Here is a 27,050-nt window from a genome sequence, read left to right as displayed (position 1 = left end):
ACTTTTATTATTATTTTTTACATTTATTACTCCTTAAGGCTAAGTTTTTGGCTTTGCAAAGATATTAATTAGTAATTATCCAAAAGGAAGTTATTATAATTTCAGCTTTTTATTCTCATGTTTATTTGAAGTTATTTAAATATAACTTGTAAATAATCTTTAATAGGTATTTTAAAATATTAAAAAAATCCATTATTAAAATGATTTTAACTAAAAGTTAATGTAAATTTTATCTATACTTAGTATGTTTTCAACTGATTTACAGAGAGGATGGGGTGTAATATTTCTTTTGTTTCACATTGGAGTGATGTTTCATATGGAAGATAACATATATGAAGTATTATCTATATCTGAAATGAACTAAAAATAAATGATTTTTTAACATAACAGATTTTAGAAAACTAAATGTAACAATGGAAATATATGTATTTTTAATTTTGGGGACAATATAAAATTGTGAAGCCAAAAAAAAATCTTAAAACAAAAAATCAGTAGGATAATATTTTATTATAATGGAAATAAATTGATAGGAAATAGGGCATGAGAAGATTCCATTTTAGGATTGTCATTTATAAAAATAACTAACGTTTGATATTAGTCTACCTAGCTTACTGCCTCAATAATGCAAACACTTCTAGATAAATGATTATTCTAGAAATATTCTAAACAGTTGTTGCTTTATTTCCTTATATGTTTACAGGTTTTGAAAATATATGCTTATCTTTTGAGTAGCAACTGTGCATCTTTGAATTCTTCTAACTCAGCTGCAGCATTTACTTTTTTTGTAGGAAAAATACCGGGCTCCATTTAAGACGTCTGATGTTCATAATGCCAAGAATTATTTATTTGTAATAATGATAGTTCCAAACGTAAAAGTGAGTATATAATTTACTTTAAAATATCCCCTTTTATTTTTCTCTTATACTTTGAAATAAACATTTTTATAATATAATTTATGTTCAAGAAAATGTACCCATTTTAAATGTATAATTTCACAAATATACACACCATGTAACCCCCCAATTAAGGTGTAGAATATTTCCATCAACTTACAAAAACTCTCAGGGCCTTTTGCATTCAATCTTTCACCCTAATTCCAAGTCCTGGAGAACCACGAAGTTGCTTTCTTTTACTGTAGATCAGTTTGGCTGTTCTGAAATGTCATATAAATGGAATCATAGATTGTGTTTTCTTTAGTATTTGGGTGTTTTGCTTAGCATGTTTCTGAGATTCATTCATTTTGCTGAATGTTTGAATATCTTTCTTTTTTTATTGTACTTTAAGTTCTAGGGTACATGTGCACAACGTGCAGGTTAGTTACATATGTATACATGTGCCATGTTGGTGTGCTCCACTCAGTAACTTGTCATTTACATTAGGTATATCTCCTAATGCTATCCCTCCCCCCTCCCCCCACCCCACAACAGGCCCTGGTGTGTTATGTTCCCCTTCCTGTGTCCAAGTGTTCTCATTGTTCAATTCCCACCTATGAGTGAGAACATGTGGTGTTTGGTTTTTTGTCCTTGCAATAGTTTGCTGAGAATGACGGTTTCCAGCTTCATCCATGTCCCTACAAAGGACATGAACTCATCAATTTTATGGCTGCATAGTATTCCATGGTGTATATGTGCCACATTTTCTTAATCCAGTCTATCATTGTTGGACATTTGGTTTGGTTCCAAGTCTTTGCTATTGTGAATAGTGCCACAATAAACATACATGTGCATGTGTCTTTATAGCAGCATGATTTTAAATCCTTTGGGTATATACCCAGTAATGGGATTGCTGGGTCAAATGGTATTTCTAGTTCTAGATCCCTGAGGAATCGCCACACTGACTTCCACAGTGGTTGAACTAGTTTACACTCCCACCAACAGTGTAAAAGTGTTCCTATTTCTCCACATCCTCTCCAGCACCTGTTGTTTCCTGACTTTTTAATGATCACTGTTCTAACTGGTGTGAGATGGTATCTCATTGTGGTTTTGATTTGCATTTCTCTGATGGCCAGTGATGGTGAGCATTTTTTCATGTGTCTTTTGGCTGCATAAATGTCTTCTTTTGAGAAGTGTCTGTTCATCTCCTTTGCCCACTTTTTGATGGGGTTGTTTGTTTTTTTCTTGTAATATCTTTCTTTTTTATTGTTAACTAGTGTTCCAGTGTATGGATACACTACTATTAGTTTATCCATTCACCTGGTGATGAACATTTACATTGTTTCAAGACTCTTGTTTGACTATCACAATTAAAACTGCTATGAAACATGCATCTACAAATCTTCTTGTGCAAGTACGTTTTCATTTTTCTCAATTGCCTATGAGTTGAATTGCTAGTTCATATGTTATAATATTGGCCAAAGTTTCTCCAAAGTGTTTATACCATTTTACACTCCCAACAACTATGAATGAGAATTTCAGCTACTCCACATCCTTGCTGATATGGTCTGGCTGTGTCCCCACCCAATCTCATCTTGAATTGTAGTTCCCATCATCCCCATGTGTCATGGGAGGGAACGTGTGAGAGGCAGTTAAATCATGGGGGCTATTTCCCGCATACTATTCTCATTATAGTGAGTAAGTTCTCATGAGATCTGATGGTTTTATAAGGGGCTTCCCCCTTTGCTCGGCTCTCATTCTTCTCCTTCCTGCTGCCCTGTGAAGAAGGACATGTTTGTTTCCCCTTCTGCCATAATTGTAAGTTTCCTGGGGCCTACCCTACCTTGCTGAAAAGTGAGTCAATTAAACCTTTTTTCTTTATAAATTACCCAGTCTCAGGTATGTCTTTATTAGGAGCGTGAGAATGGACTAATACACATGACAACACTTTTTGCTATTCTGTGTATGTGTTTATATCTCATTTCAGTTTTAATTTGCATTTCCCTGATTCATTATGATCTTGTCACATGCTTGTGACCATTTATGTATTTTAACTTCTAGTCAGGTATTTTGCCAATTCTTTATTTGGTAGTTTGTCTTAGTTTTTAAATTTAGTATGTAATTTATTATATAATGTATACATTTATAGTGTATATACACGTGTATATACATAATAGCATAGTATGTATTTTTTATATATTGATTCTGAATGTATAATTTTTTGTCATGTGTGTATTGCAAATGTTTATTTCCAATTTATGAGCTTGTATTTTCATTGTCTTAACAATGTCTACTGAAAGTCAGATGTTTTTAATTTTGAGGTTCATTTAATATTATTTAGAAATGTAAAATATGTGTCTTGTTTAACAAATCTTTGCTTAATTAAAAGTCACAATAAATTATCCTCCCTTTTCTAGAAATTTTAAAATATTAGTTTTTATGTTCAATTGCATATACATTCTGTTCCAGACTTTTCGTCTGGTTCTTTTAAATAGTTTTTTATTTGTTATTCTCAGTATTTTTTTGTTTTTTGTGAATCATTGATTTTATTTATGATTAGTATTTTTTTGGTTGTAACTTCAATAATTCCTCTTATTTCTAAATCTATTCATATTGAAAGATATTAATTCCTCTAAGCAGTCAATAAAGTTTTCTTATTATTATTATTCATATCTAGAAACTTTTTATTTGATTCTACATGTTTTTTATTCAAATTTAACATTTTCATACTTTTTTATTTAGTTAATTTTTAATTGATGTAAACATACATAAAACATCATATTGAATGCTAGATTTTTCTTTTTCTTAATATTATTTAATAGGCTTTTTTCTTTATTTTTTATTTTTATTTATTTTATTTTTTATTTCACTGGGCTCTCATTTTTCTCTCTAGCCTGCTGCCATGTAAGACATGCCTTTTACCTTCCAACATGAATGTGAGGTCTCCCCAGCCATTGGGGAACTGTTAGCTCATTAAACCTCTTTTTATTTATAAATTACCCAGTCTTGGGTATTTCTTTACTAGCAGCGTGAAAACAGACTAATACAGTTAGCTAGTATTTTGTTGAGGATTTTTGCATCTATTTTCTTCAGGGATATTGTTTGTACTTTTTTTTTCTTATGTTCTTCCCAGTTTTTGGTATTAGGGTAATACTGGCTTCATAGAGTGATTTAGGGAGGAATCCCTCATTCTCTAGTGGAATAGTGTCAATAGCATTGTTACCAAGTCTTCTTCGAATGTCTGATAGAATTCAGCTGTGAATTTGTCTGATCCTGGACTTTTTTGGTTGGCACTTTTTAAATTATCATTTCAATTTTGCTGCTTGTTATTAGTCTGTTCAGAGTTTCTATATCTTCCTGCTTTAATCTTGGAGGGTTGTATATTCCCAGGAATTTATCTATCCCCTCTAGGCTTTCTAGTTCATGAGTGTAAAGGTGTTCATAGTAGCATTGAATAATCGTTTGTATTTATGTGGTATCAGTAGTAATATCTCCTGTTTCAATTCTAATTGAGCGTGTTTGGATTTCCTCTCTTCTCGGTTAATATCACTAATGGTCTATTAATTTTATTTATCTTTTCAAAGAACTAGCTTTTTGTTTCATTTATATATGGATTTTTTGTTTGTTTAAAGCTTTGTTATTTCTTTTCTTCTCCTGGGTTTGGGTTTGCATTGTTCTTGTTTCTCCAGTTCCAGGAGGTATGACCCTAGATTGTTTGTTTGTGCTCTTTCAGACTTTTAGATGTAGGCATTTAATGCTATGGACTTTCCTCTTAGCACTAGTTTTGCCATATCCCAGAGGTTTTCATAGGTTGTGTCACTATTATCATTCAGTTCAAGGAATTTTTTTTTTTTTTTTTTTTTTTTTTTGAGACAGAATCTTATTCTGTCACCCAGGCTGGAGTACAGCGGCCTGATCTCAGCTCACTGCAATCTCTGCCTCCCAGGTTCTAGTGATTCTTCTGCCTCAGCCTCCTGAGTAGCTGGGATTACAGGCACCTGCCACCATGCCTGGCTAATTTTTTTGTATTTTTAGTGGAGACTGGGTTTCGCCATGTTGGCCAGGCTGGTCTCAAACTCCTGACCTCAGGTGATCCGCCCACCTCGGTCTCCCAAAGTGCTGGGATTATAGGCATGAGCCACTGTGCCCAGCCCAAAGAATGTCTTAATTTCCATCTTGATATCATTGTTGACCCAGTGATCATTTAGGGGCAGGTTATTCAATTTCCATGTATTTGTGTGGTTCTGAGGGTTCCTTTTGGAGTTGATTTCCAATTTTATTCCACTGTGAGCTGAGAGATTACTTGATATAATTTCAATTTTCTTAAATTTACTGAAACTTGTTTTGTAGCCTAGCACATGGTCAGTCTTGGAGAATGTTTCATGTGCTGATGAAAAAAAAATCTATATTCTGCAGTTGTGGGGTAGAATATTCTGTAAATATTTGTTAAGTCCATTTCTGTAGGATATAGTTTAAGTCCATTGTTTCTTTGTTGACTTTCTGTCTTGATGACCTGTCTAGTGCTGTCGGTGGAGTATTGAAATCCCCCACTGTTACTGTGTTACTGTCTATCTCACTTAGGGCTAGTAGTGTATTAGTATGTTTTCATCCTGCTAATAAGACATACCCAAGGCTGGGTAATTTATAAAGAAAAAAAGGTTTAATGGAATCACAGTTCCACGTGGCTTGAGAGGTTTCACAATCATGGCAGAAGACCAAGGGACATCTTACATGGCAGCAGGCAAAGAGAGACTGAGGACCAAGTGAAAGGGGTTTTCCATTATAGAACCATCAGATGTCATGAGTCTTATTCAGTACCATGAAAACAGTATGGGGAAAACTGCCTCCATTATTCAATTATCGCCCACTGGGTCCCTCTCACATGTGGGAAATATGGGACCTACAATTCAAGATGTGACTTCAGTGGGGACATAGCCGAACCATATCATTTGCCCCTGGCCCCTCCCAAATCTCACATCCTTACATTTCAAACCAATCATGACTTCTGAACAGTTCCCCAAATTCTTAACTCATTTCAGCATTAACTCAAAAGTCCAGTCCAAAGTCTCATCTGAGACAAAGCAAGTCTCTTACACCTATGAGCCTGTAAAATAAGAAGCAAGTTAGTTACTTCCTAGATAGAATGGGGGTACAGGCATTTGGTAAATGCAGTCATTCCAAATGGGAGAAATTGGCCAAATCAGAGAGACTACAAGCTCCTTGTAAGTCTGAAAACCAGTGGGGCAGTCAAATCTTAAAGCTCCAAAATGATCTCCTTTGATGCCATGTCTCACATCCGGATCACACTGATGCAAGAGGTGGATTCTCATGGTCTTGGGCAGCTTCGCCCCTGTGGCTTTGCAGGGTACAGCCTCCTTCCCAGCTGCTTTCACGGACTGGCATTGAGTGTCTGTGGCTTTTCCAGGTGCAGGGTGCAAGCTGTTGGTGGATCTAATATTGTAGTCTCTGAAGGATGGTGGCCCTCTTCTCACAGCTCCAGTAGCCAGTGTCCCAGTAGGGACTCTGTGTAGGGGCTCCAACCCCACATTTCCCTTCTGTACTGCCCCCGGAGAGGTTCTTCATGAGGGCCCTGCCCCTGCTGCAAACTTTTGGCTGGAAATCCAGGTGTTTCCATACATCTTCTGAAATCTAGGTGGAGGTTTGCAAACCTGAATTTTTGACTTCTGTGCACCTGCAGGATCAGTACTGTGTGGAATCTGCCCAGGCTTCAGACTTGGCATTATCTGAAGCCACGGCCCTAGCTATACCTTGGCTCCTGTTAGCCATAGCTAGAGCATCTGGGACGAAGGGCACCAAGTCCCTAGGTTGCACACAACAGGGGGCCCTGAGTCTGGCACACCAAAACATTTTTTCCTGCTAGGCCTGTGGGACTGTGACGGGCAGGTCTGCTGCAAATGTCTCTAACATACCGTGGAGACATTTTCCCCATTGTCTTGGTGATTAACATTTGGCTTTTTGTTACTTATGCAAATTTCTGCAGCAGGCTTGAATTTCTCCTCAAAAAATGGATTTTTCTTTTCTGTGGCATCATTAAGCTACAAATTTTTTGAACTTTTATGCTGTTTCTCCTTTAAAACTGAATTTTTTTAACAGCACCCAAGTCACCTGTTGAATGCTTTGCTGCTTAGAAATGTTTTCCACCAGATATCCTAAACCATATTCCTCAAGTTCAAAGTCCCACAAATCTCTAGGTCAGGGGCAAAATGCCGTCATTCTCTTTGCTAAAACATAGCAAGAATCACCTTTACCCCAATTCCCAACAAGTTCCTCATCTCCATCTGAGACCACTTCATCCTGGATTTCATTGTTCATATCATAATCAGCATTTCGGTCAAAACCATTCAACAAGTCTCTAGGAAGTTCCAAACCTTCCACATTTTCCTATCTTCTTCTGACGCCTCTAAACTGTCGCAGCCTCTGGCTGTTACCCAGTTCCAAAGTTGCTGCCACATTTCCGGGTATCTTTACAGTGGTGCCCTACTGTACCAGTACCAATTTACTATATTAGTCTGTTTTCATGCTGCTAATAAAGACATAGCTGAGACTGGGTCATTTATAGGGAAAAGAGGTTTAATGGACTCACAGTTCCACATGGCTAGGGGGTCTCACAATCATGGCTGAAGGGTAAGGGACATCTTACATGGTGGCAGGCAAAGACAGAATGAGGACCAAGCGAAAGGGGTTTCCCCTTATAAAGCTGTCAGATCTCGTGAGACTGATGCACTACCACGAGAACAGTATGGAGGAAACTGCTGCCATGATTCAGTTATCCCCACCAAGTCCCTCCCACAACACATGGGAATTATGGGAGTTACAACTCAGGATAAGATTTGGCTGAGGACACAGCCAAACCATATCAAGTAGAAACTGTTTTACAAGTTTGGGAGCCTAGTGTTGGGTGCATATATATTTAGGAATGTGATATTTTCCTGTTGGACTAGTCCTTTTATTATTATTACAAAATGACCCTCTTTGTCTTTTTTAACTATTGTTTTAAAGTTTGTTTTGGCTGATGTAAGAATAACTACTCCTGCTCACTTTTGGTGTCTATTTTCACAGAATATCTTTTTCCACCCCTTTACTTTTAGTTTATGTGAGTCCTTATGTGTTAGGTGAGTCTTTGAAAACATCAGATACTTGGTTGGTGAATTCTTATCCATTCTGCCATTCTGTATCTTTTAAAAGGAGCATTTAGGCCATTTATATTCAACATTAGTATTGAGAGGTGAGGTACTATTCTATTCATTGTGCTATTTGCTGCCCAAATACCATTTTTCTTTGTGTTATTATTACACAGGTCCTCTGAGATTTATGCTTAAAGAGGTTCTGTTTTGGTGTACTTTGAGGAATGGTTTCAAGACTTAGAGCTCCTTTTAGCAGTTCTTGTAGTGCTGGCTTGGTAGTGGTGAATTCTCTCAGCAGTTGCCTAGAAAAGACTGTACCTTTCTTTCATTTTTGAAGCTTAGTTTTGCTGGATACAAAATTCTTGGCTGATAATTGTTTTATTTAATGAGACTAAAGATAGGACCCCAATCCCTTCTAGCTTGTGGGATATCTGCTGAGAAATCTGCTGTCACTCTGATAGATTTTCTTTTGCAGGTTACCTGATGCTTTTGCCTCACAGCTCTTAAGATTCTTTCCAATGTCTTGACTTTAGATAACCTGATGACTATGTGCCTAGGCAATGATCTTTCTGCAATTAATTTCCCAGGTGTTCTTTGAGCTTCTTGTATTTACATGTCTAGATCTCAAAGAAGGCCGGGTAAATTTTTGTCAATTATTACCTCAAATATGTTTGCTAAACTTTTAGATTTATTTTCTTCCTTAAGAACACCAATTATTCTTGGGTTTGGATGCTTAACATAGCCCAAAATTTCTTGGAGGCTTCATTAATTTTTTAAATTCTTTTTTCTTGTTTTTGATGGATTGGGTTATTTGAAAGCCTTGTCTTCAAGTTCTGAAGTTCTTTATTCTGCTTGTCTGATTTTATTACTAAGACTTCCCAGTGCATTTAGCATTTCTCTAAGTGTGTCTTTGATCTCCAAGAGTCATGATTGTTTTTTATTTATACTATGTATTTCGCTGAAGATTTTCCCTTTCATATCCTGTATCATGCTTTTTATTTCTTTAAGTTGGACTCCCCCTTTCTCTGGTGTCTCCTTGATTAGCTTAATAATTGAACTTACAAACCATTTTTCTGCCAATTCAGAGATTTTTGTCTTGGATTGGATGCATTGCTGGTGAGCTGGTATAATCTTTGGGTGGGAGTGTTAAAAAAACCTTGTTTTTTCATATTACCAGAATTTTTGGGGGGGTTCATTCAAATTTGGGCATACTATGTCAGAGGGAAGATCTGGGACTCCAGAGCTGCTGTTTAGACTCTTTTGTTTCACAGGGTGCTCCCTCAATGTGGTGGTCTCTCCCTCTCCCTAGGGATGAGACTTCCTGAGAGCTGAAATGCAGTGATTGTTTTTGCTCTTCTGGGTCTAGCCACCCAGCAGAGCTACCAGGCTCCAGGCTGGTACTCCAGGGGAATGTCTGCAAAGAGTCCTGTGATGTGATCCATCTTCAGGTTTTTCAGCCATGCATACTAGCACCTGCTCTGGTGGAGGTAGCAGGTGAGTGAAGTGGACTCTGTGAGGGTCCTTTGTTGTATTTTTGTTTAGTGCATTGGTTTGTGTTGGTTGGCCTCCAGCAAGGAGGTGGCACTTTCAAGAGTATGTCAGCAGCAGTACTATAGGGAGGATGCCGGCTTGCCCTAGGGTTGCTTGGTTAAGTATTCAGGTTTCTCAGGCAGTAGGCAGGGCCATAGAACTCTCATATACCCTTTATCTTCAGCGACCAGGGTGGGTAGAGAAAGGCCACTAGGTAGGGGCAGGGATAGGTGTGTCTGAGCTCAGACTCTTCTTGGGCAGAGGTTGCTGTGGCTGTTGTGTGGGATGGAAGTCTGGTTCCCAGGCCAATGGAGTTATATTCCCAGGGGGATTATGGCTGCCTCTGCTATGTCATGCAGGTCACCAGCGATGTTGAGGAAAGCCGGCAGCCACAGACCTCACTCTGCTGCCATGCAGCCTGCAGTTGTAAAGGCTGGTCTCACACCCACTGTGCCCCTTCAACAGCACTGAATCTATTTCCAGGCAGCAAATGACCAGGGCATAGAAGTTGCCCCAGATCCCCAGCCTGCACGCTGAGAAAACAAGCAGATTCACAGATTTTTGGTGTCTCAGGGAGCCTACAGTGGTGATCCGGTTCCTTCGAAGGGTCTGGATTCTCTCAAGTTTACTGATACGTTTCTGTGGTAGTTCTTGGAGCAAAAGTTTACAACGTGAGTCTCCACATGCTGCTCTGTCTGAGTGGGAGCTGCAAGCTAGTCCTGGCTCCTACCCGCCATCTTAGATCAGAAATAACTAGATGTTTTGAAATTTAAGTTGTGTTTACATTTTGTTTTCTTCCTTTAAAGAGGCAGAAGTTAGCTTTGGAACTTAGCATCCCCTTTCTATGTCAGAATCTTTATGAGTTACTCTTCCTGAAATAATCCCATTTGTTTTTTTGCATGCACAGGAAAATTTACTGTGGAACTAATGACCCTATGCTTAATGGCTCCTCACTTGTATGGACCTATCCCTTGGTCTTGCAAAAGGCCCTAGGCATTTTTTCAAATCGTATGCTTCTGTAAAATTTGCTAAAGAAGTGTTTGTGACCAGTACTTTAGAAACAATATTTCCCAACACTGTCTTTTTTCCATCTGACTTACTTCTGGAAAACTCATGCTACCAACAGTAATTTCTATAGTAGACAAGTATATTTTTCAAATTCTGGCTAATGGAGGCAGCTCAATTAGTGATATATTTGGATTCAGGATTTAGTGGAATATATGAATTTTACTGTCACTTTTCTCCTTTGGATTATAGCACATCTAGGGATCAATTTCAGCCGTGCTATTACTACTCAGCGTATTGACTTACCTACAGCATCAAAACATGAAGGTACAAGGCCAGGTGTTAAATTAAAGGACATAAATGCAATAAATTTGACATCAGAAATATGTGGGTGATGTGAAAAGAGGTCTGAAATGTGTGGAGACAGAAGCTAGACTGTGGAAATTTGTTCTTTATGTGAGATGGGTAAATGGAAGAGAAGCATTCAATTTTCATTAGCCTAGTCATAACGGAAGTTATCTTTTCTCTGAAATTCACTTGTGATGTAACATACACAATTACAGAAACATTTTTATAGAAATTATGAAAATTAGAACTTATTTGAATTTTCTATAACATAGTACTGAAAACAGTATAGCTGCATGAAAAGATAGATTTTATACCTTCCAAGCATCATTAACAAAAGGCAAATTAATGGTATTCTTTCCTATTGAGAGAAAATAACGTTATAAATGCTTGTCATTTGCAGAGGCAGTAAAAGAATAAAAAGCCAAAAATTTAAGAAGTTTTGGAAAAATATAGAAAAAAAAGCATGGCAGATAGTTTTTAGATTAAAAAAATTATGAGATTCTTAATCCAATTTTACCATTTTTAAATTTGTGCTTTTTCTAATTCTAAAAACATTTAACTTTAAACTTGATTTTGTGTTTGTACTTACATCTACTTTTTTCTTTAAGGAGGATATTCAAAATTATGTAAGCTTCTTCATAAAGGCTTGTATTATTTTGTTTAGAAAATTTTCAGGCTGGGCGTGGTGGCTCACGCCTGTAATCCCAGCACTTTGGGAGGCGGAGGCGGGCGGATCACGAGGTCAGGAGTTCGAGACCAGCCTGGCCAATATGGTGCAACCCCGTCTCTACTAAAAATACAAAAAATAGCCGGGCGTGGTGGCACACACCTGTAATCCCAGCTACTCAGAAGGCTGAGGCAGGAGAATTGCTTGGACTCGGGAGGCAGAGGTTGCAGTGAACCGAGAGCGTGCCACTGCACTCCAGCCTGGGTGACAGAATGAGATTCCATCTCAAAAAAAAAAAAATTTTAAGTAAACTTTAACCTATCCATACTATGAAATATATACATATATATATATATCATGAGATTACCTGTTATATATACATATATGTATGTGTGTGTATATATATATTAACTGAAATATTACATAGAAATAAACTTAGACACTTTGGGATAATTTAAAACATCCCAGTTGGACACAAAGTTCTCATCTCACAAGACATCACATATGCTTGATATAGGAAACATTGGCTCAGAACTGCTTTTGCTTGGAGTACAAGCAGTGCACTTTTCGTTAAATAAATCCACATAAGCATGCTATTCTCTAGTGTTAGCTGAAGAACAGAAATGTCTTACTTAAAACTATGACTCAATGTCTTGAAATTACCTCCTAAATTACTGCATGTTTATCAATGGCCAATGTAGAGGAACTCCGTGGGAGTTTAAGCCACTCAGCCCAAACAAACTTGTGAAGAGGAGTGAGATATATTCTACTCATCACCAGAACAATCCGCAGTGTGTGCTTCTCTCCTGGTTCTCACACGAGTGTCAAGGCTAGCCCATTTCCCCTGAATGCCTGGCACATAGGTTGTGAAATCATTTCCCACCGAACAATCACTTCAATCAACCCCCAGGCTCCAATCCAGAAACATACCTCCATGTATGATAACACATGCTTGGCAAGAAACAACATGAAAAGTCAGAGGTGATCATATTGAAAGGGTTTTTAACAACTTTAATTTTTTGTTTATTAAAATACCATTATCGAACAGCATTCACCATGATGATCTGATTATCTCTGTTGACTGACAGAAAGTGCAGATTCCTATGGCGCATCTCAGTTAGATAAGGAAAAGCTTATGGAGATAAAGCCTGAAAGCCTGGATACTTCCAGATGACTTCTAGATACATTAAAACATGAGATTTTGGTCTAATTTATTTGAATAAAAAGTGGCTGACTTTGAAAGTAGACTTTAGGTTGCTCTTTGTATATAACCTTCTTTTTGCACACTGCAGGTCGGTGAGTAAGGCATACGTGTATTTGTGTGCCTATGGATCTGTGTTGTTGGGGGACAGGGACCCTTCATGATTTAATGGTATTTTGTTTTCTCTTAAGAATATGAGCTACAGGACAGTAGGTACAATTCGTGCTTGCTTTCTTCTTCCCAGATTACTTCTTTATCAGAATTAAAGCAACACGCACACTCTATTTTTGGGATTCCTGAGTTCTAAATAAGCATACAAGTTGCTTACCAAAAGTGCATGGGTTTATCCTAGCAAAGTGGAGCTGAAGACCCTATTGGCTTAGCCAACTTCCTCTTTGGCCTGTATAAGACCTGAAAGCAAGTGAGAAAAGACCCATACTCTAAGACACCTAGCATATTAAAATATATGGTTAGTAATTCTGTCAGATCATATCAGTAATATTAAGTCAGATGTCTATTGATGGAATTTAAAATTTTAAGAAGTCTCCCTCTCTTCCTCTGGCTTGACCTACCTTTCCTTTCCTTAATGGTGGTATCATAAAATGCTATTTTTAAAAAATTCCCAAATGAAATTTTGAAAGTCACTTCTAAAAAGTTCCCAACTCCTCCTAGTATATTTTAATTCATTTGAAACATCTACTGACTACTGATTATATATGACAAATCCTTTTCATCATCAATAATTCCTTTTTAAAATACTAGATATTGTATTACATGAGTGAGGAGCACTACCTTAATAGTTCAAATAGTAAGCTATTTAAAAATAGGATTGAATAATTCAAAAATATATGACATATATGGCCTGATAAATAAGAGGAACTTAAAATTTAAATGACTGATAAATATATAAATATTGAAAATTCTTTATTTGTACTTCTATATTTCTTTTGTACTTAGTTGTTACAACGGTCAAAGTCATCCGAAAGTTTCTGAAGTATTTCTGTGAGTTCATTCCTTACTAATCCCAACAATGAGAGGTAAGTGAAAAATGATACCATTTCTGAAATTCAGAAAAAAACGTGGTCTTCATGAATCATTGGAAATTTCCAGTGGCAATAGAAATTCTGAACTGAAGGCACTAACTTAGAAGATCTGTCAGTGAGTGATGACTGTAGAACAACTATGCAGCATCATCCATGATCAGCTGTGCATAAGCTTAGCCAAGGCGGAGTTCTGTAATGACCTTCACCACACGGGAGTTAACAGAGTGAAGCTGACCTGCTGGCACTGGGCTTGGATGAAGCCAAACTGTGTGAATCACAGTATAGTTAGTTTCCACAGTGACCATTAGTCAGGAGCAGAGCGATATAGCCTTCTGAATGCGTGCAATTGGCTTGATAGCACCAGGTGCAAGAAGATACCAGAGCTATTCTTCCAAGTTGTTTAGTTAAGATGAAAGAATACACTTATAAAATGTAAAGGTCCCTGGAAGTGTAGTTGAAAAGAAGAATAACTTCTTTACAGTCATCTGACCTATGCTTACATTAAATATCTGCATCTTGCTGACAAGTTACTTAGTCTTTCTGAGCCTCAGTTTACACTACTGCCAATTAGTTTAGTTATGAAGAATAGACATTATAATTACTTATGTAAAGTATCCCTTGGGTCCTCAATAGCTGGGTATATTGGGGGAAGAGCAAACTAGAGGTGGGATTAGGGATTATTCTTCACCAATTTCTTTGTTCATCTGACAGTATCTTGTTGATAATTGCTGTTTGAACACTCCTGGTCCTCTGCATGTTTTGAACACAGCCCTCTTGCTTTTAGAATATGTTGCCTGAATCTTAGGATGTTTTTATGCTCATTTGTGATGATGCATGAAAACTTCTCTGCAGGAGGCATGCCGCATCTTCACAAAGACTAATAGAAAGCTTTCTCTATCTAGTCATTTAAATTTTGTATATAGTATAACCAACCACTTTGGCAAAGGGCCTTTCAAATAATGTGGCATCTACTTTATTGATGTATCAGAACAGACTTGGTATCCATTAAGTCATTTTGTTAATACCTACGTATTATTTAAAATAATACAAGGCACTATATTGACTCAGTATTTCAACTCTGAACTTAAAAGTCTATGAGCCAGTGATTAGTGAGAACAGCAGAGTGGGTATCTTCAAAGGTACATCCCCTCACAAAAACATCAAATAATTTAGGGAAAATTGTCAGAATCAACTTTGTCCAAACTCTGGAAAATAGTCAAAGGTTTATAGAAATTAAGCAAATACTGGACTATGAAAAAGCACCTTGAAAAAGGTGCAAGACCTTCACAGCATTTTTACTGGCTCTTTACCCCAAACTCCCCGGTGTTGTGGCTGTGTGTTGTGGAACACATTCCCAGTGTGAGACCCTGGTTCCTCATTGCAGAGGAAGCAGTACAGACCTTGTTCCCAAAGAATTGCATGTGCTCGAATTTCTCTGGGGGCTACCTGTAGAACTCATGTAGGGCACTTGCCTTTATTTCCCCTAATTAGAAATTTACTCAGGATAAAAAAAACAGTGAACATTCCTTGAAAACATTGTAAGGTCAATGAATAACCCATAGATTTATGGGGCAAAATATTTTGGTTGAGGCAAACAATAGATTCACTGAAAATCTGGGAGGAAAATCTGGGGAGAGAGTCTCTTTGAGAAATTGGGGTATTTAGAAGTACCTATGTATAGAGAGGAGTTTAGAAGTACCTATGTATACAGAGGAGTTTAGAAGTACTTATGTATACAGAGGAGTTTAGGAGTACCTATGTATACAGAGGAGTTTAGAAGTACCTATGTATACAGAGGAGTTTAGGAGTACCTATGTATACAGAGGAGTTTAGGAGTACCTATGTATACAGAGGAGTTTAGGAGTACCTATGTATACAGAGGAGTTTAGAAGTACTTATGTATACAGAGGAGTTTAGAAGTACCTATGTATACAGAGGAGTTTAGAAGTACCTATGTATACAGAGGAGTTTAGAAGTACCTATGTATACAGAGGAGTTTAGGAGTACCTATGTATACAGAGGAGTTTAGGAGTACCTATGTATACAGAGGAGTTTAGAAAGGGGAACATATGCCGAGATAAGAACTAAGAAGACCCTAAGTTTTAACCTCTGGTCTATCTCTAGGTTAGTGCAAGGAGAATATGAAGATGAACACAAAATTGTCAATGGCCTAAGCATTAGTAGAGTGCCCCCAAAACAAACTATTGAAATTCAAAGGCAAATTTGCAAAGGCTGGGAATTTTTTCTTGGCCTTTATGACTTTTTTCTTTTCTCCTCTTTTTCCTCCTCCTTGTCTTTCTCCTCCTTCTCTCTCTTTTTTCTCCTCCTTTTTTCCATTTAAGGAAATTTATGTGAAAACGCTAACTGAACATTAGCTGGGATACAGAGACTGCAGAGACTACAAATAATAAAGAATATGGATATTATAAAAATTGTTTCTAAAAGTTACTAAACAAATAGCTACAGCCCACAGTAAGGAACAAACAAACAAACAGTAACAACCGAAAAAAAAAAAAACCTTTAGGAAGAGAAAAATCTGAATTTCAATTCCCACATTATAGTATTCAAAATGTCCAGTTTCCTATCAAAAATTAGCATACAAAGAAACAAGAGGATATAGCCTATTTATGGAAGAAATTAACAGACTGTTTCATAGGGAGCACAGATATTGGGCTTACTAGGCAAAAGCTTTAAGTTAACTGCGTAATATATACTCAAAGAGGTAATGGACACTATGGACAAAGGGCTAAGGAAACCTGGAGAAAAATGAATAATCAAATAGAGAATACCAATAGAGACGGGAATTTTAAAAAGAAACCAGATAGAAATTCTGGATCTGAGAAGTATAATAACCGAAAAACTAAATAACTCACTAAAGATTTTCAACTGCACATTTGAGCAGGCAAAAGAAAGGGTCACTTGAAGATTAGTTAATTGAAGTTATTTAGTCTGAGGAGCAGAAAGAAAAATGTAAAAGATAAAGAAAAATTAACAGAGCCTAAGAAGCCTATGGAACACCATCAAGTATACTAATATATATATATATACATGGAGTCCCAGCAGGAGAAGAAAGAAAGAAAGGAACAGAAGGAATATTTGAAAATAATAATGGCTGAAAACGCTCCAAATTTCATAAAGATATGAATCTACACATTCAAAAAACTCAATCAAATTCAAGAGGGATAAAAACAGAGACCTACACTGAGACACATTATAATCAAATTATTTAAATTCAGACAATGAGAAAATCTTGAAAGCAGCAAGAAAGAAGTACTCATCATATACAAATGACCTTCAATAATATCAAGGACCAGTTGCCCATCAGAAATTATGGAGGCCATGATGAAGTAGGATGACTTGTTCAAAGCGGTGAAAGAAAAAAAAAGAAAACTATCAACAAAGAATAAGATCTTCATCAAAACTATTATTGAAAATGAAAGAAAAATGTAGACAATATCATATAGTAGAATTGATTATAGACAGTAAAAGTTGTTATATTAAATATTAATAATTCTAATAAAGAAAACTGCAAAGCTAAATACAAAGCCAGCATGATTTTTTTTTGCTTTTAACTAGTCTTCTTGTTTCTTATATGATGTATAAGACAAACACATAAAAAATTATAAATCCATGTTAATGGGCATGAAATGTATAAAGGTATAATTTGTGAGAGTAACAACATAGTGGTGGACTGGATCTCTACAAGAGTAGACTTTTTGTATGCTGTTGAGGCTCAGTTCGTATCAATTCAAATTAGATTGTTATACATGTAAGATATTAATAATAAAATGTTTAGTAATTTCCATGGTAGTTCCTAACAAAATATCTAATAAATATACAGAATAGAAAACCAAAAGGAAATCAAAATGGTATACTAAAAATCAATTAAAGATGAAGGAATGAAAGAAATGAGGGACATTAGGCATAAAACATACAGAAAACAAACAGTAAAACTGCAGAAATGTATTATTTATTAGAAGTTATTTTAGATGTAAATGGATTTGACTATTCAGTTAAAAGACACAAATCGGCAGCATAGAACAAAAATATATATTCCAACTATATGCTGTCTGTAAAAGACTTATTTCAGATTCAAAGACACAAATAGTTTGAAAGTGAAATTATGGAAAAATATATTGCATGTACATAGTAACAAAAGGGAGCTTGAATAGCAACACTAATATCAGACAAAATAGACTGTCAGACAAAAAGTTATAAGATACAAAGAAAGTCATTGTTATTGACAAATAAAATTGGGAACATTACTACCAGCCTTACCAAAGTAAAAAGGATTATAATAGAATACTATAAACAATTGTATGCCAACAAATTAGGTAACAGGTGAAATAGATAAATGTATAGAAACACACAAATTACCTACATCGACTCAAAAATGAGTAGAGAATCTCAACAGATCTGTAACAAGTAAAAAGATTGAATAAATAATCAAAAACCTCCCCAAAATAACAACAAAATTCCAGGATGAGATGGTTCCTGGTTAATTTTACCAAACATTAAAAAAAATTAACACCAATTTTCCCCAAACTCTTTCAAAAAAAAAAAAAAAAGACAAAATATAATAGGAGGGAATACTCCTGACTCTTTCTATTAGGCTGGCATTACCATGATACCAAAGCCAGATAAAGACAGCAAAGAAAAAAGTTACAGACTAATATCCTTTGTAAATCTTATGAACATAGATGCAAAAATCCTCAATAAAATCTTAGCAAATCAAACCTGAATGCATACTAAAATTATTTTGCACCCTGGCCAAGCGGGCTTTCTCTCAAGGATGCAGAGTTGGTTCAAAATAAGAAAATAAATTAATGTAGTGTATATTTCCTGTTCCCCTAAGGCAAGAAAAAGACAAAGATGCCTGTTTTCATCACTGCTATTCAAAATTATGGTAGAAGTTCAACCCAGAGTAATTATTCAAGAAAAGAAATAAATGGCATTAATTTGGAAATGACGTGAAATTGTTATTACTCGAAGATGATGTAATTCTATATTTAGAAAATCCCAAGGAATTCACAAAAGAAAACTCTACTAGAGCTTATAAGTAAGTTCAGCAAATATGAAGGGTACAGGATAAACATACACAAAAAATCAGTTGTGTTTCTATGCACCAGCAATCCAAAATAGAAATTAAGAAAACAATTCCATTTTCAATAAAATCAAAAACTAAATTACACAGGAGTTAATTTAACCAAGCAGATGAAACGTTAGTTTACTAATTGAAAAGAATTAAAGGTCTGAATAAACAGAAAGACTACCATGTTCACAAATTGGAAGACGTAATTGTTAAGATGCCAATACTACCCAAAATGATGTATAAAGTCAATGAATGCTATGCATATGAAAATTCCAGTAGCCATTTTGCAGAAATGGAAAAGCCATCCTAAAATTCACATTGAAATGTGAAGGCCTACAAATAGCCAAAATAACACTGAAAAAGAAGAACCACATTGAAAGATTCACTTTCTGATTTCCTGACCCAGCAATACCATGCCTAGGCATAAACCCCAAATAATTGAAAAGTGGTAATCAAACAAATATTTGCACACAATTGTTCATAGCAACACTATTCCCAAGATCTAAAATGTGAAAACATCCCAAATGCTCATCAAGCAAATGAATAAACAAAATATGGTATATGTATATGATAAAATACTAGTCAGACATAAAAATGATTAACATACAGATACACTCTACAAGGTGGATAAAACTTTAAGTTGGTACGCTAAGTGAAAGAAGCCAGATACAAAAGATCTAGCAGAAAGTATAAAGTCCATATGGAAAGTAGATAGGGAGCTGCCAGGGCCAAGGAGAGGGAAATGGGATTAAATACTTAATCCGTAAGCGCTTTTCTTTTGGGGTGACCAAAATGTTTTGGAAATAGAGTGGTGATGGCAAACACTGTTCATGTAATAAATGCCACTGGATTATTAAGAAATAAGTCATATGTATAATAATTATCACACTTGTCACCTGGTCCATGGAAATTTCACAAGGCTAAACATCCATTCTAATTTGAGCCAGCCTTTTCTCATGCAGTATCTTGTGTTCCTTACGCTTAATCTTCAAGCTGTGTTTTAGTAACTTGAAGCTGAGCAGAGATTGATTAATCTTGCCTGATGTATAAGTACTATGGATCCTGATTTCGTTGACCCTGTGAGCTGGTGGTTTATGTTTACTATCTAAAGAGAAGATACTATATACCGCTTCTACAATTTCTGTAACATCTCATGGACCTTTTAAGGGGCAGTAAAACATGTCAAATTCAGGTTCAGACAAAAAAACAAAACAAAACAAAACACTGTAGAGACTCTATTGTTTAGTAATATTACGCTAATAGTGTCATTATATATAACAATCTGCTTATAAAACTAACTTGAGGTGGCTTTCAACACAAATATAAATAAAACATGTTTGTTATTGTGAATTAAATGAAATTGTTGTTCTTCACTTTCTAATGCAGCCTAATCTAGCATATATTTTATGATATGGCTTTGATCTAATCACCTGTAGTTCCCTTTCTTCCATTTCTGTACACCAGTTTTGTTTTTCTTATCAACTTATACTTGGTTCAATATCATTATGTTTAACTCTCTCTTTCATCCTATGTCCATGTATTTGCCAGCGCTTTTGCTTTGGAACTGTTCATGTAACTTCCTGGATATCTACCATCTCTCTCAAGCCTGGATTCACTACTCCTGTTATATCAAGAGAGGGTTGGGTATGAATGTGACTCCATTTCTTCATTTCTGGTCAAGAGCTTTCACTCGGGTTACAAACAAGGTCAGAGAGTGATTGGTCGGCCAGGTTGAGGTAACTTTGAGTTCTGCCTAATGAATTAAATACATCTACACGTTCAGGTTGGGTACAGGCTTGCCATTGTGGTGGAGGGAAAACACCCTGATCTTACCTCATCAGCGATTGTCTGTCCACACTGACCAAGGAGAAGGCAGAAGGAAAGTTGGTGCTGGTTTCAGAATCCTGTCTTCCAGGCAATACCATCTGTAAAGTTACACATAACCACAAAGTCACCAGAGATAAAGACCAGAAGGTAGAAATGAAACTGATATTATTTAATTATATGATAGCCCATATGGAAAAATTGAAAAACCCAAAATAACTTACTGAGTACTACAGTATTAGAACAGTAAGATAATTTAGAATGTTTAGTGAATAAAAGATAAACACATAGCTAATATTTCTAACCAAAGCAATAACCAGATAGGTAAGACAGGAAGTGTAACACTTGTATTCATAAGAGAAATGAAAATAATAAATTTCTTATGAATAAATTAGTAAAAACGTGTGCAAGTCATTTATGGAGAAATAACTAAAAGATATAAAATAAAACCTAAGTAAAGGAAAGGATATGTTTATGATGAAAGGGATCAGTATGGCAAAGATGGAAAATCTCCACAAATCAATATTTTAATTAAGTGCTAATCTAATAAAAATCACAGCAGTAATTTTCAAGGAAGCTTAAAAATAAAAAAAACAAAGGAATCTGCAATTTATAGGACAGCAATGAATAAAAAATATTTTAAAAAACAAGTAAATAGCAACAAGAAAGGGTATATTCCCTAGAAGATAACAGGAAGTATTATTTAAAACCACAAAATAATAATTAATTCACAATAAAAACTTTGCTGGGATTTTCAGCAGCTTCAAATTCGTATATACTTCCTTCCCACTGAAATCTTGATCTCATCCATACTCCCAGCCTCCAGCTGACCCAAACGTGATTTATAACAATGGTATGAGCCTGATTTATTGGTCTTCCCAGAAATTTGGGACTTATCCTGGTTTTATTTCTTCCTTCCTATGTGTGCATTTAATCTGTGAACAAATACTATCATTTATGCCACTAAGATTTTTCTCTGATGTGTTTCACTCTTTTCAGTTCTTCCACTCTCATTAGAAATGACAGCCGGGCACAGTGGCTCATACCTGTAATCCCAAAACTTTAGGAGCCTGAGGCAGGAGGATACTTTGTACCCACGAGGTTGAGGCTGCAGTGAGCCATGATCATGATAGCGCCGTTGCATTTTAGCCTGGGCAACAAAGCAGGACCCTGTCTCTGAAAAAACAAAATAAAACAAAACACATAAACTCAATGCTATTCAAACTGTACAGAACCGTATTTACAAAGAACCTCATTAGTGGTGTCATCGTGATCTTTACCCATGTTCCCTTCTAACCTATTCTTCATGCAGCAACCAGAATAAACATCTACTTATACGGCTTCTCAGACAGGCCTAAGTGGCCTTACCTTCATCTTACAAATCACTACATAAACAACCATAACTACTTCCCAAATTTACTCAATAACACTGAAGTTTTGTATATTTGCTTTTATAAATCCTGGTCATGTTTATTTCTCTGAAAAATCTACTTGAAAATAAGATTGACTCTCCCAAACAGTTACCTCTGCCTCTACACCCCAGAACCATATTTGAGATGTAGGTGTCTTCATCTGTTTTGGCTACTATAACAAAATAGACCGGGTCATTTATAAATCAAATAAATTGTTTATTCACAGTTCTAGAGGCTGGGAAGCCCAAGATCAATGTGCTAGCACATCTGGCATCTAGGGAGGGCCAGTTTATCATAGCTGATTCCTTCTATGTGTCCTCACATAGAGTAAGGGGCAAACAGACCCCCTTAAAGCCTCTCTTATAAGGGTACTAATTCCATTCCTGTGAGTAGACCCCTTATAACTTAATTACCTCCCAAAGACCCCACCTCTTAATACCACTGAATTTGAGATTAGGTTTCAGTACATAAATTTTAAGGGAACACAAACGTTCAGACTCTAGCAACTGGTTTCATGCTATCCATCTTTAAAGTGCCTGGGGTTTGTTTGATTGCTTGTTTTCTAATTCCCTTTCTGACAGACTTATTAACCCCATGCAGGGATCCTGTTGAGGACCCTTAGCTAGACTTTGTTTCTACCCCATTGAAATGAAAGCTTTAAGCCACAGAAGATCATGAGAATTATTTAAAGCAGATGTAAGCTTTAGTGCATGTATGCATCTCTGGAGTCATGTTTTAGATATTTTTTTATGGGCAAGTTTCTTAGGATTTTCTTACTTTTTTCCCAGACAGGCATAGGTGTGTGTGTGTGTGTGTGCGCGCGCGCGAGCGCGCACATACACGCATTTTAGTATTTTAGGTGTTTCTTACTAGAATGAGTTTTCAGGCTATCTTGTCTGCCATAATGCTGGACATAAAAGTCCTGAGAAATAATAATTTCATTTATAGACTTTCAAACATAGTTTAAAGCATGGAAATTAACTTTAAACAACTGAATGAAAATAATTATATCTTGAAAATATGTAATATTGGTTATCAATGAAAAATATATAAATCTGTTATTTGTTCTTTATAAATTTCTACCTTTTTAAAGAGTTAAAGATACTGTTTTATTCAAGAGTATTTAAGGAGCCTATATAATGATAGACCTTGTACTGCATACTTAGAATTCTCTGGGGAACAGAATAAAGACTGCTACTTGCTGCACAGAGCTTATTGTGCTACACAGAGCTTATTGTGCAGAATAAGTACACATAAACAGACGTTTTTGAGCACAATGAGGGGATATGGTAGAGACAGAAGGTGCTATGGGGGAATAAGAGAATGCTTTCTTCAGCCTTGGGTATCAAGGATGACTTCCTGGGTTATGGTACAACTGAGCTTCATCTTTAATAATGGGTAATAATTGTCTATATTGAAGCAATGATGTAAGAAATGCAGCAGAAACAGTTCTCACTGTATATGCAATAGAGAATCATTGAAAGGTTTTATTAGGATGAGTAAAAATTTATAGGGAATTTTTCTCTGTAGTAATATTTCCTTTCCTATCCTCTCAGTGAAACAAAGGGAAATGATCCAAGTTTTGTAAGAAGACAATATGAAGTGAAATTTTATTAAGCACCCAATGTACAAGTGCTTCACATATGTCAATTATTTTACCCACAAAAGAAGACCAATAGTGTAATTATTTTCCTTCAGAATATTAGATGAACAGACCAAGACTCAATTAGCTAAGTCATCTGCCATGGTCATACTCAACTAACTGATGCAGGCAGAATGAGAACAAGGATTTTCTGACTCTAAAGACCATGAATTCTTTATTGTATTCAGGTGGCTCCTGTAGAAAATATCTTTCAGAAGGTCACTTATGTTTAGTGCACTTAATTTGTTTACTCTAAATCTAGACAGATCTATATTATTTTGACAATTAACCTTTGGACATTCCAAGTTTACCTGGTCTCTGTTGCTTGTCATTTTAAACTCAATTAGATATACTGATACTGGAACTAATCACTTTATTAGACTAAGTGAAATACTAAGCATTCTTTGATAATACATACTCCATTGTTCGAATTTTTTGTGATTCCAGAAAAATCATGACTCATTCCTGCTTAGGTTTCCAGTTAAAGTCCAAATTTTTATATCAGACAGAAAGCCCTTGAAGATCTGCTCTTGTCTTGTGCTTTGCTCCATTGTTGAACTTAATCCCACCCTTTGACTCACTAGCAACTTCTCAACTGTATCATACTCATTTTTAATCTCTGTGGCTCTGCTATGGTAGCTGTCTATGATAAGGCTTGGTTTTACTATGAACTATTTTGAAATATTTTATGAGCCATTCCTGCATTTCTAAATATAATTGATCCTTATATCTGCACCTTTACTTGCATACTCAAAACATATTGCACATTATTTCAATTACTTTTTACATAGGTATCTTTCTTAATAGATGATGGATTTAAAGAAGGTACCATAGATTTCATACCTAACTGTTATCAAAAAACCTAATAAATAGTAGGTTAGGTGCTGGAGAATGTTTGCAAATGAATAAATGAATAAACATATCAATACACAAATATTTATTTTTCTTTTTCTTTTTTTTTTGAGATGGGGTCTTGCTCTGTCCCCCAGGCTGGAGTGCAGTGGCACAATCTCAGCTCACTGCAATCTCTGCCTCCCGGGTTCAAGCGATTCTCCTGCCTCAGCCTCCCGTGTAGCTGAGATTAGAGCCATGCACCACCACGCCTGGCTAATTTTTGTATTTTTAGTAGAGACGGGTTTTACCATGTTGGCCAGGCTGGTCTCAAACTCATGACCTCAAGTGATTTGTCCATCTTGACCTCCCAAAGTACTGGGATTATAGGCATGAGCCACTGTGCCCAGACACAAATCCTTATAATAAATATGGTTGTGTGATTGCACACATCCATCGTGAAAATATTTCTTGGGTTTTGGATAAAATTGTGGAAAAATTTGATAAGTCTTGTTGCACTTCTACCTTAGGTGTCTGTAAGGAAAAAAATAAAAAGAGAATAGAATGAGATATGTGAAAAATGGAACTTTCAGTATTATTTTGGCACGTTCAGTGCTGCTGGCATCTTTCCCATTTAAGATACAGTATGAGGATTACATAATACATTGCCAACAAAATATAAAATCTGTAGATCTTTAAAATGTTTGAGATATAAGATTTCTTCAAAGACACACCAAAGCAGTAGGAAAAGGTCTTCAAAGATAGTGTCCCTCAGGGAAACAACAATAAACCTTGAAAAGGAAAGCTTTGCTTGGGAGTTAAGGTAGGTTGAAAAAAAAGTCTTTTTGCTAAGGAAGGAATTTTATAAGGCTCTGAAACAAAAAAGGAAACAACGCCAAGTGACTAAAGAAGAATATGGTTAAAGAGAAAATTATTGCAGGACTAGAATTAGAAAAGGCAGATCAATAAATCCTATGCTAGGTTCTAAAGTCTTAGGGTATTAGAAACATTTTTGATAAGTACAGGAGACAGTGCAGGATTTCAAGCTAATCATGGAGATGTCACTTAGAATATTTGCTTCTAAATGCTCCTTTAACACCTGGTCTCTAAAAATATAGACAATAGCTCAAGTTTTCTGTTCTTTAGTTCACAATATACATAATGGGATTAGAGATGCTTGTCATATCCTAATGGAAATAGCTATTATAAAGGTTAATAAAATATTTTACAGATGATTTTAGACTAGTGATTAGTAAATTAGGTTTAGTAATTTAAATAATGCTGTCTGAAATAAGTTTACTTTTACACATTATTTTAATAGGATATTCAAATCATAGATTTGAAACCACTGCAGCGGGTGATTGTCAGGCTGGATTAAGCCATGTGTCAAACAGTGATGACTATAAAGAAGCAGGACCATTTATTAACCTGAGCATCACAGTGATTAAGGATATATATTATGGAGACATGTAGCCTGGGATTAAATCCCAACTTGCATAATTATTAGCTATGTAGGCAATTTGTAGACAATTTAACTGTAGACAGTTAAATATCATATGCTTCATTTTTCTTATCAGTAGTATGGAGATAATATCACTACTTATAACATATATTATAAGCATTAAATCGTATAAAGTAATTAGAACTGTGATAGACACATAAGTGTTGTCACTATGTTGTAAATACCAATATTAATACAAAACTAGAGTCAGATTGGGAAAACATAGATATGAAATATATGAAATATTCTTATCATATGTCTATTTAAAGAGTACAATACAGACTTCCAGTTCTGAAGCGGTGACATGGACACAAGCTGGCTTCACTGTTCCCTACCCCAGAAAACCAAAGCCAAATGTACGGCACTGAGATCCTCACCAATAATAACCCATAACTCAAATATAAGTTAATTCCCAAGGTCATGGAGAAATAAAATCAGCAGGCAAACAGTCAGAGAACCCTATTTTTCTGCCCATGACACCTCTCACCCCAATCTGCCTGGCAGCAAGCACGCAGAAAACTTCCTGCAACTCATGGTTTCCATGCTGCAAAAAGTGAGATATGATGACAAGCAGCATCCTCAGCATTCTGGATTCTTTGGCAGGGAGACCTGACAATGTCTCCACCCATGGACATATTCTGAGTGCCTGACAGCAGACAGATCTAGAGACAAAGAGGGAGGTGCGACCATCACCCACAGTTCTGGAAACTCTGCTCTGTCACTCAGCCAAAGGAGATACCAAATCAGAGTGGTTGTTCAGCAGCAACACTCTGCAGGAGGTGTGTTCCATGGTCCTCTGGGCACGAATCCCTTGCAAGGCCTTCCACTGAAATGGGATATCCCCTTGGGGACCTCCCCCATTCTGACCCAGCAGTGCTCTCCGATCACTTGCTGGAGCTGAGGCAAACTTGGGCTTTAAACATCATCTAGTGCTGAA

The 27,050-nt window shown here is 36.1% G+C and overlaps 2 long non-coding RNA genes across 3 annotated transcripts in view; one reads left to right on the top strand and one right to left on the bottom strand.

Annotated features, from left to right (window-relative positions):
• Positions 1-786: 786 nt before the first annotated feature.
• The window catches only part of LOC134808628 (uncharacterized), a 100,030-nt gene continuing 73,766 nt past the window's right edge, over positions 787-27,050 (top strand). Inside the window, exon 1 of the long non-coding RNA XR_010151997.1 lies at positions 787-875. This is a non-coding gene — a long non-coding RNA (uncharacterized LOC134808628). The remainder of the gene's footprint in view (positions 876-27,050) is intronic.
• Positions 12,596-27,050, bottom strand: part of LOC107969525 (uncharacterized) — a 48,332-nt gene continuing 33,877 nt past the window's right edge. Inside the window, exons 5-7 of one of the 2 annotated variants that reach the window (XR_010151995.1) lie at positions 21,774-21,903; positions 20,737-20,828; positions 12,596-13,179 (exon numbers count right to left, since the gene is read on the bottom strand). This is a non-coding gene — a long non-coding RNA (uncharacterized LOC107969525). The remainder of the gene's footprint in view (positions 13,180-20,736; positions 20,829-21,773; positions 21,904-27,050) is intronic. The other variant, XR_010151996.1, reaches the window with a different exon arrangement.

Source organism: Pan troglodytes, chromosome 17 (genome assembly GCF_028858775.2).
Source record: "Pan troglodytes isolate AG18354 chromosome 17, NHGRI_mPanTro3-v2.0_pri, whole genome shotgun sequence".
NCBI lineage: Eukaryota > Metazoa > Chordata > Mammalia > Primates > Hominidae > Pan > Pan troglodytes.
Note: the sequence above shows the minus strand (reverse complement) of the source record. Positions and strands in the feature narration are given on the sequence as shown.